This window comes from Schistocerca americana, chromosome 11 (assembly GCF_021461395.2).
Source record: "Schistocerca americana isolate TAMUIC-IGC-003095 chromosome 11, iqSchAmer2.1, whole genome shotgun sequence".
NCBI classification, from domain to species: domain Eukaryota; kingdom Metazoa; phylum Arthropoda; class Insecta; order Orthoptera; family Acrididae; genus Schistocerca; species Schistocerca americana.
Genome location: NC_060129.1, coordinates 171,339,004 through 171,351,912, shown reverse-complemented (window position 1 = coordinate 171,351,912; position 12,909 = coordinate 171,339,004).

Genomic DNA, 12,909 nt, shown 5'->3' with positions numbered 1-12,909 from the left:
CTGATGACCTCAGATGTTGTCCCACAGTGCTGAGAGCCATTTGAACCATTTTTTTTTTTTTTTGAGAATTTCACGAAAACAACTTCGTCCTTCTGTGAAACACTGCGGTTTGAATGCCACAACCACCTCTGTTACTTCTTCCTATGCTCAGTCCTAGCACTCCTTCTGATTTTGCTCCATACCCGCTGTCATGCCGACTTGACCAGGTCTCCAGGTGCTGCTGCAGCAGCAGTCTACATCTACATCTACATTTACATGGATACTCTGCAAGTCCCATGTAAGTGCCTGTACATAGAACCACCTTCACAATTCTCTGTTATTTCAATCAAGTATAGTGCATGGAAAATACAACGCTTATATATTTCCGTGCGATCTCTGATTTCCCTTATTTTATTATGGTGATCTTTTCTTCATATGTAGGTCGGCGTACACTCCTTGAACATCCACATTCAGGTTGAGGTTCTTCCTGGCGTTCAAAATCAGCATATTTGTACACTGAAACGTCGTGCATTTCTGTATCATCCCCATTACATTTCTGAATTGTTACGTTATACACTGAAGAGCCAAAGAAACTGCTACACCGGCCTAATATCATGTGGGGCCCCCGTGAGCTCACAGAAGTGCGGCAACACGACTCATGTCTGAATGAGGTCTGGGGGGAAATAACACCATGAATCCTGCAGGGCTGTCCATAAATCTGTGAGAGTACGAGCAGCTGGAGATCTCTTCTGAACAGCGCGTTGCAAGGCACACCACATATGCTCAATAATGTTCGTGAGATTTTTGGGCCAGCGGAGGTGTTTAAACTCAGAAGAGTGTTCCTGGAGCCACTCTGTAGCAATTGTGGACGTGTAGGGTGTCGCATTGTCCTGCTGGAATTGTCCAAATCCGTCGGAATGCACAATGGACATGAATGGATGCAGGTGATCAGACAGGATCCTTATGTACGTGTCACCTGTCAGAGTCGAATCTAGACGTATCAGGGGTCCCATATCAGCCAAAAACGGCACACACCCAACACCATTACAGAGCCTCCACCAGCATGAACAGCCCCTGCTGACATACAGTCCTCGGATTCATGAGGTTGCCTCTATACCCGTACACGTCCATCCGCTCGATACAACTCTTACCTTTCATTTTCTTTGGTTGATAATACTAAGTTTATGACACTAGTTAAGTCATTAGATGCGAGGTATTCTTCGGCTTCCTGGAAGACCCTGACAAAAATACTTAAATTAAGGACGTTTTTAGCAACATACTGGCTGAAACAAAATATCAGTACAACGAAAAACCAGACAATGTGGGATATTTCACTTTTTTATTCACTTGATAGCTAGTTTGGAGCCAGGACCCATTATCTTCCTTTTACGAGTTACCACCTGCTCAGGGTAGATGCGTTGCTTATAGCGACTATGAGGCAATAGAGCGACTGCTGTCAGGTACGTAGGTTGTTCTTGAACATTAGCCAGATTTTCTGAAAAACAATTTGAACCAGACGCTCTGTCTTGCAATGCAGATCGGCACACATGAGAGGAGTCAGGCATCACATCTGGATAAATAGGGAGGACATCCTGGCCACCAATCGGCTTAATGGCAGTAACAGGAGAAAGTCGGTAAGAGGTCGTAGGAAAGGGTGACTGAAACGGAACAGACAAATTTAGAGGCGTCTCAGTTTTTCTGTTGTTTAATCATTACAACACCAGAAGTCCCAACGACTGCCCCACGCCTGTATGTTTCTGGAAGATGCTAGGACACACACCAGCCACACTTTAGGTGATGATAAAGAACGTCGCTACTTCCTCATTATATGTTGTATGAATGCGGTACTCACAAAACTGTAGATGGGAAGGAGTGTTCTTCTTTACTACCATCTCCACTGAACGGATCCTACTGTAACTCTGTGAAGGATATTGAGTGGACTAGCGTTCACATCGTATACCCCTCACATCACTCTAAGAGACCAAAGTAAACTGTTGGTACACACGAGGACACGAAAACGCTGAGAGAAAGCTGTCCAGGTATGCACATTCTGTGGTGAGGCAGTAAACTGACGACCCCCCCCTCCCCCCCCACCTGGTGCTCGATGCACCCTTGGACCACGGCTGCAGAAATAACATAGAAGAATGATGTCGTATTTGCAAATCAGATTTCTCTGGTCACTGTGTTGCATTGGAACCGTTTCACGAATTTCTGAGTGACTGATTACGCAACTTGTCTACAGAATGCGGCAGACGAATGCGTTGGCAACAAATTTCTCTGAACATTATTCGACAGTAGTCATTCATTTGATGTTCACAGGGGGCGTTCATAGAAAATACCAGCTCTGGAAAACGAGACGTCAATTCCCAGGTTTGGAGGGGTGGAGTACAGTAGAGGGATACAGTTCCCCTGTTTGGTCAGTAAGTAGCTACAGAAGTATCCTTCTGTTGTACACTTTTCCTGTATGATTTGTACTTGCAATTTTCACGTTTCTTTACAGTCGAGGCGTAGTTCTGTGTATTTTAGTGAGTTAGTAATTTGGGTAGCATATTTCCATGAGGCAGCAGTTATGAGGATGAAAAGTGGTTGTTTATCTTATACAATTGCCTGGCTTTTGGAATGGCTAGATTCAAGGTGTGGCTGATTAGCATGGTTGAGGTGTGATGGTCAACACATTGGAGGAAATGGACAGTATGTGTGAACCCGGCCGCTCCTAATGTTTCCATAAACAGTACATCTTCTTGTCAATAAGAGTAGGGTTCACTTGGAACTTCTCCTTCATTGACTATGTTCTGCAACTTATCCACTACCTCAATAAGAACAAATTTGTCGTCTTTGCAGCTCTTAACCTTCTGACTATGTGTGTGTGTGAGTGGAACAGGAAGTACGAGCTAGTCGCACAGAGAAAGAAATGAAAAAAACGTGAAACTTCAGTCACAAACAAACACAGGAATAAATGCCAGTGTCCTACCAACTGTTTAATTGACATTCAAATAGTTATGAAAGATATGGCGCATAAAATCTTGTCCACTAGCGTAAATTCACGTGCTTTTCTTCAAGACCAGACCATGATTTCCATACGTCGTCAACCACATGTCTGCAACCCATTGCACTTGTACTTAGACTAAATATATTCCCCAACAGGTGAGACATGTGAATTGACAATCGATTGTCCGGTATTGGCGGGCAAATGCAATACTGCAGTTCCTGTGTTGTTCATAAGTACGATGGAATGTTTCCTCGGACGTGCATGCGTCCGTATTTGCATGCATGTCCGAAAGGACATTACAGTGTACTTGTGAAGAACACAGGTGGAGCAGTATAGTACTGGCCCACGAAAAGCTCTCGTGCGAAGCAAAAATGTTGACCAATATTTTAGTCACACTCTTTAGTTTGTTTACGTCCGTAGGACATGTTTGAGTTGTGGTCTGAGGGAAAGTCTGTATAGTTCTTTGTCATTAGCAGAACTGGAAATTATGAACAATGTGTCGCAAATTGACTTGCGCACCAGCGTGTAACGTATGGATGCTAATATCTGTATGTAATGCTTTCAGGTGTACCTAGTGACGTAAGGAATTTCTGATACCTCCAACCATTCATTGCTTGCTTTTCCGATTTTTTTGCACTACCTCACACATCCTTCGGTTACCTACTTAACGATTCCTTGATATCTGAGGATGTATCCTGTCAATCGATTCCTTCTATTAGTCAGACAGTGGCTCTATTGTTTCCTATCAGTTCGATCCTGTACCTCTTTATTATATATTCTATTTCACCACCTTATCTTCAGAATTATTCTGTATCGCATTTCAGATTCTGCTACGATGGGAGCATGACACTTGTATTTTCTGGTTGCCATCATCCGCCCATAACACCAACGTATGGAGGGCCGGTGGGCTAATGTTGCAGGGCCAGACCTTCTGACACTCATCTGGACTGGTCCCCTCTAACTAAAGGACAGGCTGCCCTCCTCTTCGGGAACCACATGTTGGTCTGGCTGCTGTATAGACGCCCCTTCCACGTTGTTGCATCTGTAGTATGGCTGTCTGCTTCACTGAGGCACTCAGTCCCCCCCAATCTTGCATAGCCTTGCTGCTAAACAGTGGAGGTGGGGGTGGGACTGGAGTATTGTAGCCTACGCTGTCCAATATTTTCCTTGGTTCGTAAATGACATGAGGGTATCACAGGCTCTCTATATTGTCCCTTGCACTGATAATCGTCGGGTAAGATTGTCTAGACGTCTACTGAATCCTTTTAGTCTTCTGAGTCTTTCTTCATATTCTTATGTAAAATTTATAAATTATGTATTTCTGTCTCTAGGTATACAGATAAAACAGAATGAAGCGATTACCAGTGGCTGTAGATATTCCGTACGGAGCAAATTTATTTTAGATTCTTTATAGATATTTTGTATGAAGCCCTTGTCGACACAGACAGTATGTAAGCGAGAACATTTCGTATTATACATTTAGATGCGTCTGTGGATGAATTGTCGCATCAGAAATGAGCGATTTGTGTTGTGTAGTGGTTTTAGACATAGGTATTTCACATAACCCCTGGAAAAGAAATGAGTTGGTGTCAGGGCCAGAACTCTAGAGGGCAGGGAACGCAGTGCCGTCATGGCAAGGACGACGGATTCAACGTTTTGGGAGGTGCTGATTCTAAAGTGTGCAGCGGCTTAGGATTCGCAGGTCTTGCGTAACGATGGAAATTCTGAAGTTAATTTTACATTCTCTGTAATGCTTATCAATGTACTGGTAAGTGTTAGCTGCAGTCACGTGTCACCGCTGTAGTGATTTTGGGTTGGCCTGTACGGTGGGCCCCAAACTGTACGGTCCCGGTCCGTGTCGCTGGCCTCCCACGGCCTGCATTATAAAGCCCACAGCCGCGCTGTCGCAACCGGGACTCAGTTTCGAGCACAGACAGGATTTCAGCTGACCGCAAACCGCTAGCCGCCTGCGGTCACAGCCGGGATATGACGCCAGCACTCTTGCCTGCTCTTCCCACACACACGCACGTAAGAATCTGGAGTATTCCTGGCGCACATCCGCAATGATCTCTTTACGCAAATATGCGTTCCTGCGTCAGTGGCTTCCCACTAAAGGATAAACATGTCCTTAAAAGGCAAGTGCGTCTATACTGTACGGAGACCTGTGTGTAGCACATTCTGACACTTAACACTAGCTTTAAAATGGTTATGAATATTCCTAGCTAGGTTTGGAAAGTCATTTACCAGTTTCGCTGACACATTTGTGAAAATATGAAATATGCATTTGAGTATAATTAGTCCTGGACATTGTTCAGTTAAGCGAGTAGCAACAGTGTTTCTTGATCGCATCATATAATTGCAATCAGCACAAGTAAATCTTATAACATTGTTTTGAGAAATATTGTCCTCAGAAAACGGAAGCATTATATTACTATAAATATTTTTACTTGTTGCACCTTATCATATTTACCATGTTTTAAAATTTCACAAAGGTTCCTAAAATTACCAGAACACACGAGGTTTTAACATATTCTACATCTGTTGACTCATCAGCGAGAACACTGAATTCAGTGTGTCTCAGTTTTCTTGGAACTTCGTTCTACGTTGTTATGGCTCTCTCCTATCACATTGTTTACGATCTGGAAACATTCAGTTCAACGCAGTTGAGTAGCATCTGAAATTTAGAAACAGGGAAACAACTCTCGACTACGTCCCCCAGCTGACTTACTACACTCAAAAGAAGACTGTTCTGCCACGAATCCTGTCAAGTAAACATTGGATGATTGAACAGTGGAAACACGCTGTATGGAGTGACGAATCACGGTACAGAATGTGGCGATCCGATGGCAGGGTGTGGGTATGGCGTATGCCCAGTGAACGTCATAGGCCGGCGTGTGTAGTGCCGACAGTAAAATTCGGAGGCAGTAGTGTTATGGTGCGGTCGTGTTTTCCATGAGTGGGGCTTCCACGTCTTCTTCTTTTGCCTGGTACTATCATAGCACAGGCCTACATTAATCTTTTAAGCACATTCTTGCTTCCCAATGTTAAAGAGCAATTCGGGGATGTGATCGCATCTTTCAACACGATGGAGCACCTGTTCATAATGCACGGCCTTTGGCGGTGGTTGGACTAAAAAATCATCCCTGTAACGGACAGGCCTGCACAGATTCCTGGCCTAACTCATATAGATCACCTTTGGGATGTTTTGGAGCCCGACTTCGTGCCTCGCCTCACCGACCAACATCGATACATCTCCTCCGTGAAGAATGGGCTGCCATTCCCCAAGAAACTTTCCAGAACCTGATTGAACGTATGCCTGCGAGAGGTGTCATCAAGGCTAAGGAGGGGCCAACACCATATTGAATTCCAGCATTACCGATGGAGGGTGCCCCGAACTTGTGAAGCATTTTCAGTTAGGTGTTCACATAGTTTCTTAATGGAACAAATAAAAGGTATTCATATGATATAGGCTATAAACTGAAAGTAACAGCGTATGCAGAGGAACATAGAAACAGTGCAGCTGAGTGGCATTTCGGCCGTCCACCAATAGAAATGGTGGCTCCATCTTGGTGTGGGCTGTCTTCCATGCAACAGACTGGGTCCTCTGGCCCAGCTGAATCAATCGTTGGCTCGAGATGGTTATGCTCGGGTATTTGGTGAACATTTGCAATGCGCCATGTCACCAGAACACAATTGCTCTCTACGGATTTGAAGAACAATCTGGACCGTTAGAGCGGATGATTTGGCCACCCGCACAGCCCGACAGGCGTCCCGCCCAACATTTATGGGACGAAATCACTTCGTGCACAAAATCCTGTGCTGGGAACACTTTCACAGTTATGGGCGGTTACAGAGACACCATGGCTCAGTAGTTCTGCAGGGGCTTCCTACGTCCTGTTGAGTCCCGCCACGTCGACTTGACGGACTACGCCAGGCAAGAGGAGGTCCGGCACGATATTAGGAGGTGCCCCATGACTTTTGTCACGTCAGTGTATTACTGTTACTAATGGTAAGTGGAAACCGACTGTTTAGCTGATTTACTTTCCGCTGGCGACATTCCCTACATCTACACGTAATAATTAATGAGTAAGGCAGTGCATGGTGTAGGCAAAATTGTGTCTGTACTATTTATTTCCTTCCATACCCCATTCACGTAAAAATGACTGTCCGTAAGCCACCATACACGGACTAACCTCTCTCATCTTATCCTCATTCTATCTATGCGAGATACACAATGAGGTGGAATACCTCGTTATACCGTGTGGGACCACCTTTTGCCCAGTGTAGTACAGCGACTTAATGTGGCATGGCCTCAACAAGTCATTAGAAGTCCCCTCCAGAAACACCGCCTTCCTAGCCCTTTATCCTACCCTTCAATAGTCCCAACGTACCCTCCAAACCCACCTTGACCAATTCACCACTTGGTGCAACCAGTGGATCCTCCGTATCAATCCCTCCATGACCCAGCGATGATCATAGGCCGCACCACCTGCTCCTTCCGCTTCCATGATTTCTAACTCACCATTTATGGCCGTCCTATCCACCTCACTCCTACCCTCAAATACCTTGGCCTCATACTCGACCGCCACCTCACCTGGACTCCCCATCTCCTTACCATCCAAAACAAACCTCACAACCGCCTCCGCATCCTGAAACTCCTGTCCGGCCGGACGTGGGGTCTGCATCCTTTCACCACCCTTCACACCTACAAATCCTTGATCCGCCCCATCCTCTGTTGTGCCAGTGTAGCTTGGATTTCCGCCCCTCCCCGGTTCTATAAAGCCCTCCAAAGCCTCGAACGCCTTGTGCTCCTCCTCACCGTCCACATCTGCCTTCCGTCCCCCACGAGCATCCTCTATGACCTCATCCCCTTCCCCCACCTTCTCCTTTTCCTTGAACACATCTACACACTATGTATTGTCCGCCGCCTTGATCCCCTCACCCCCAGGTGTCTCCCTTCCTCTCCACCCCCCACCAGTTGCCACGCCTTTACCATTGTGTCCCACCCTCTCTCCATCTCCACACCCTCCATCTCAACTCAACTTCCACCGTCTACCCCTCTCAGATGATGAGCTTCGCCCTGACTTCTACCCTTCCTACCAAATCTAACCCCATCTTCCTACCTCCTCCTCAGAGCTCCCTCTCCTCCCCCTCCCTCCTCCTGAGCGGCTTCCCCCTCCTACTTCCCTCCCTCTCTTGTGCCCTCTTTCAGTGTCTCTGCACTCCGTCTTGCCCTGTCTTCCCTCTTCATCTCCTGCCACACGTATCTCCTGGCCTCTTCCTGTACCCGCTGACACCCCTATTCTCTTCATCCCGCCACTTCCCCTGCTGCCCTTTGCTCTCCCGCCGTTTCCATCCTCTCTGACCTTTCCCTCGGCAGGTCCCACCTGGCAGTTTTATTCTTCGTCGTGTGTGTTACAAGTGGGTTTTAAGTGTGTTGTTCTGGAGTTTTTTTAGTAATGTGCATGTTCATTCAGTGTCTTCTCTGTGTTTTAAGCATCGCCAACTGTGTTTTTTAACTGTCCCCCATGAACATCTCCATGTCAGTCTAATTTTACCTCCATTTTCTCCCTTTACTCTGTTTTATGTTCCCCTTTTTTATCGCCTTATGTATGTAACATTTTCTTCTTATTTTAGTTGTCATGTCGCTCGGCTGAAGAACGGCGGATTGTGCCACTGACAGCCCTCCCCTGCAGTGGAATGAAATCACAATAAAGGAAAAAAAAAGGTGCCCGAACCTCAGCCGAGTGCACAGTACATAGGAGAGTGGACCAAAGTGCGTGAGAGGCTGGTGTCGCCGACTCGGACAAGTCTGTTACAGTAAAGAAATACATTGGTGACTAAGGAACACTCACTGTACGTCGATGCTTTGAGGTCCGTTAAGCATAAACTATCAAACCGATTACGTGACTACTTATAACAGGTCGACCAAACCGCCCTCACACCGAGGTGAAATAATGTTGAGGTGGACTGATACAAGAAGGTGAAAATGAGCGCTTATTTTTGTTTTGAAAATGTTGGTTTTAGTCTATAGCCGCAGTTTGTTTATTTTGCCTCCCAGCTACCAGTTGCGGCACACACTACCATCCTCAGGCCATCCTCTGGCACGCATTCGTGACCCTCACTTCCGAAGTAACTGTGTCAGATTTTTGTATTTGACACGTTACATCTACTTGGGAAGTAAACTGAACCAGTAGCAAAATAAATAAACTGCTACTGAAGACTAAAACAAAAAATTTCAGTATTGTATTCGTCGTTGTTCGACTGACAGTGTGTGAGGAATATGTATTTTTATATGTAAATTGAGGTGGAGGGGGAAGAAAGGAAGCGGGTGGGAATGGGGTACTGATGTCAGCTGCATCGAGGCTTTATGCAGAATCAGCGGCGACGCGTGGCAAGTGTGTGCCCTGCCGCAGGCCGCCTCAGCGCCAGTCTGCGACTGCACTGAGTTGTCTCCACCGCTTCTACAGAGAAGACAGACAAACACGAGAACCACGCAACACAGTACCGCTGAGGAGGCAAAAACCAAATGTAGAATTTGCCCTCCATAGTTCTGGACACTTACAAAGCATTAATGTAGTGAAAAGAATGTAGGGCCGACCTCTCCAGACTGGATGTGCTGGGTCAGTCTAGCTCGTAATAAGCGTGTCGCAAGTGCTGATGTCGTGACGTCACAGACTTGTATAACCGCGTGAGGCGTGCAGCGACACGGCAGTTTTCTACGGCAGGTGCTTTTTACGTCTGCTTATGCCTGTCAGACGCTGGTTACGCCGTGACGAGCTTTCGGCACTGTGTATGATGGAACTGTTTAACAAACCACAGAAAAATACTCGAAAAAAGTACACAATGTTAGAAAACTAAAATATATTTAATACAAATGAAGAGAAAGGAGCAGGTAAATTGTTCAATAAAAAATGCGACACCCCATTCATGTCTTACATTTTCTGCTGTGTAAGTGGCTGTAGACATCAGAATGTAGGGCATTAGCTTTTACGGGAATGACGGTCATTATGTTACCCCGAGGAGACTATAAAGTTATTCCCCAAATTATTTACATCACAACTTGAGAAAACAACATTCGAGATAGCTCCGGAATGTACAGGGTGGGGCCCTCCACCGACCCCTTGTCTGGTAGCACAGTGGTCATCTGTTGTTTTTGATAACGACGATGGAGTTATTTCTTGTGAAATTGAACTTTTTTTCAGATTTAACACGGAAGGAATGTCGAGAACATATGACATAAGAACGTCATCATGAGAAACTTAGTTCCATGCTGTAGCGGAGTTTGTGGCCCAGAGCAATTTTGCATCTCCTTAATTGCTTGCTATGTCATGCTGTCGAGCTACAAACTAATGATCTGAGGATAAATGTGGTTATGATGAGACTTGATAATGCATTTAGCCTTCAAGATAGCTCGCCAGTTTATATGGTGGGGCAAATAAAAGTGGCCCAGAGGACAGAGTTCCAGGGTACGAAGGAACACAGCAGGGTGAAGGAAACACAGTACTGACCTGTCTGTAGCAGATGCCGCGAGTGACCACCGTCCACCTCTTGGCACTTGTGGGTCCTGGTCAGCCAGCTGCTGAATGTGGATCGAAGCTGGACCGCTGGGATTGATGCAGTCTCATCCCAAACGCTCTGCTGCAGTCCTTGAAGACTATGAGGGTTGGTGCGACACACCCTAGACTTGAGAGCTCCCCACACAAAATGATTGCACAGTGACAGATCAGGTGAAGTGGCTGGCCAGCTGCGGTCGTGACCAGACTCACCTCCGCTAACTCCTCTGTCACACGTGACTCCTAGATTTGGCTGGCTGTATGGGCAGCTGCTCCATCCTGTTGAAACTAACTGTAGGCGTTTACCTCCTCCGCTAGTGCTGCCAGAAATGATTTCAAAATGTTGGCAACGTAACGCCCCGAAGTCAGACTCTGATGAAAGCAGATGGGGCCAATAACGTGGTGTGCAGACACTGCACACCTAACCCCATCGTTGCGATAATGCAGCTGTGTTTTGTGGAAATTATATGGATTCTCCGCTGCACAAAACCTGTGATTCTGTGAGTTGACATAACCACTCAAGTAGACACGAAGTAGCTAATCACAAAACTGGAGGCACTAAGGGACCTCTGCTGGTTTTAATGCGCGAACAACAGACACTCAGTAGGGATGCAAGTGCAGGCCCAGCTATATTCGTCAGCATGATCGACGTGTCATTCGAGTTCTTTGCAACAGGCGTCGGACTGATTTGATAGGACATTAAAGCATTTTCTGGTGAGCTCCATTCACATTTTCTCGAGTCCAGGCACGTTTTGGAATGTTTTTTGACTTGTTCAAAACATATACTGTCTGAGGCCATTTTTGGACTAAGCGTTGCGTAGTGTTTCTTGCCGGCACTTTGAGACCATTAAACTTCTCGACAAACAAGTAACCACACCATTCCAATGCCTTTTTGTGACGTTACTTTCCACAACGGACACGCGCTGCTCCTCTGTGAGCACCGTCGCCTCCTTTGCACTGCTCCACTCGCACTGCGCTCTTATCTGGTCTGGATCACGTGGCCGGCATATACGTCACAGCGTGTTTTTACGGTTATGTGCACACATTCACGTCCAATCGTATCCATTCGTCCTTGCTATTTTAATTTGCCCCTGCCTGTATATTACAGGGTTTGCTTGCATTTCACGTATGATGCCCAGACTGGAATGGAATGACGTTAACTCGCGGCCTGAGGATGAAGTGAGATGCAACAGTTGGAAATTCATGTCGAGTGACTGAGAGATGGACATATGGAGACTGCAGTTTTATGTCGATTTCCTCCCCCAGGTTCCAGTTCTGAAGGTCACACCGTATTACTGTGTCTCCCCCCACCGCAGGTCCAGATTTGTTAGTTGCCATACTGTTGCTAGTACGTGGGATATTATTGCCAAAATTCGTTGCGTGAGTTTTCGCGCTCCAGTTATTTTTTCTGTACACAAGTTTTTTTTTGGTTAATTGTATGTTGCGAACAAATGAGATTAATTGTTATTATACTAGAACTGGCTTCTTATTAAATGAACAGTTTTGTTACTGTAACTCAGTAGACTGCACAACATATCCACCACTGCTACAGTTATTGTAAAAATGTTCCGAAATTATTTCTGTTATCAAAAATAATGAAGTTACCGTACGGAATGCTTAAAGAACCTCAAACCTTGCAGTGGATTTTTCGTCAACATTAATTATTAATCAGTGCCATGGCTAACACTAGAGCGCAAGACTATCATTATTAACCGGAAAATGATTTCTCTATAACTTTTACGAGCCCATAATTTTTGCATAGCAAGGTTTCCTTTTGAAACATGAAAGTATTTTAACTTTGATACTGTTAAAGTTTACAATAATAGCAGCTCGCGTCCGCCTGTGAAGCACAACGTAAAATCTGCTGCTTTGTACTCCGATCTCGAACTGCTGTGAGAAATAATTTTAAATTCAGTTTTCGCCTGACCGCTTATTGCCGTATGGTTGCCCTTATTATCAGATTTGAATCTGCCGCGGCGGCGGCTCGCTCCGCCGTGTCTCAGCTCTGCACCGCGGACACGACTTAAAAAGCTGAAAGTGTCGCAAATAGATGTGTAAAATACCAGGCAAGCTTTCTAATAGTACCATACGAATTCTCATTAAACAACTACATTTAAAACTCGAATAACGAGTTCACACACCATTCTTTATACTCAGCGCCCAATAGCGTCCTGCTTACAATCTTGACAAATGAAAGCTACCTACGTGTTAAACATAGCGTCACAGGTTCCTCCTCTCTATGTGACTCCAAGAGGACGACAACGACAATATTATTCTTACACTGCTACTTATAAAATGGCTGATTGTCATGAAACCTTTGAGTTTTTCTTCATTACTTCTTTTCTGTGGCGATTTCAGAACTCGGCGACACAGATATTATTTCAC